This window comes from Diadema antillarum, unplaced genomic scaffold (assembly GCF_040938485.1).
Source record: "Diadema antillarum isolate AM-2024a unplaced genomic scaffold, OU_Dant_1.0 seq00000140_RagTag, whole genome shotgun sequence".
NCBI lineage: Eukaryota > Metazoa > Echinodermata > Echinoidea > Diadematoida > Diadematidae > Diadema > Diadema antillarum.
The window spans coordinates 899,737-900,991 of record NW_027271217.1 but is presented as its reverse complement, the minus strand read 5'-3'; positions in this window follow the sequence as shown (position 1 = coordinate 900,991).

The following is a 1,255-nucleotide window of genomic DNA, read 5'->3' as shown; positions in this document are numbered from 1 at the left end:
CCGGACGCAATCTCGCCGTGATTTTTTTTTTAATAATTGCGGGAAGAAAGGGGGATTCCCAACTCCTTGAGAACTCCTACCCAAACACACATGAATTACATATTACTTCCAATATGATTAACATACATTGCATCAAATTTTCTTCCAAATTGCTTACCTTCAGACATTTCAACATCCCGAAACATCCCCAAATGTAACAATGAAAAGGTTGCAGTATACACATTACTACATGTGGTACTACAATGGGCTACAGCAGTACATGTGTATGTATATGTACATGTATAAAGCATTGAGTCTCCCGTATCCGGCCAAATCCCTTATCCGGATGAGCCCCGGTCCCGACTTGTCCGGATACGAGAGGTTCAACTGTAGTACTTTATCACTGGCAGAATCGTGATTTTGAAGGCGTTTTATAGGCATATCCAAGTACTCTGAAGAAAATAGTAGAAAAGTTATTAAGAAATATGTGGCTCGTATTTACATATTCATTTGGCCACAAAAGTGATGGTGAGGGTATTAACACTAGTCAACATGCATTTGCAACATAATTCCATGAAAAGAAATACCATCGGCAACACTCGCATTACTATATCATGCTACCACACAAAGTCTTCTCTAGAAACCTCCACTGCAACACTGCAAGTTATTTGTGAATGCAGTGATGCGTTCTTCTCAGTCCTAGGCATAGCTTTCAATGTATGTAGACCAAAGGGATGGTACAGTATCGGTTGAGACGGGGCTTCAGGATTTCAACATTTTATTATGATTATTTTTTTGTGTGTGTTCGAGATAATGAGAAATATCTTGTGAAATATGAAAGAGCATATAATTCTAATAGGAATACAAAGTTTATTTAACGAAAATTGGTTTTGAAATGGCTGAGATATCCAAAACAAAGCAATCTTGATAAAAGTGGGACCCACCTTTTATTAGGATCTCTTTGTTTTATTTTGTTTTTGGATATCTCGGCCATTTCAAAACTGATTTTCATCAAATAAACTTTGAATTCCTCTTACGATATGCCTTTAAACCTTTCATAAAGTGGTTTCTTAGTATCTTGCAAAAAGTTAATAGCTGAATCCTCACCTCGACCAATACTATACCATCCCTGGTTTACTTATGCCATGTGGATGGAAGGGCTCAAGTTTACTTTTTTGAGCTGGTAGATAGGGGAAAAGACAAAGGTCACAGAGGTCACCCATAACTTGACCTTGCTAAAAGTGATGGAAATGTGCATGTCTTTCTGTTAGCTACA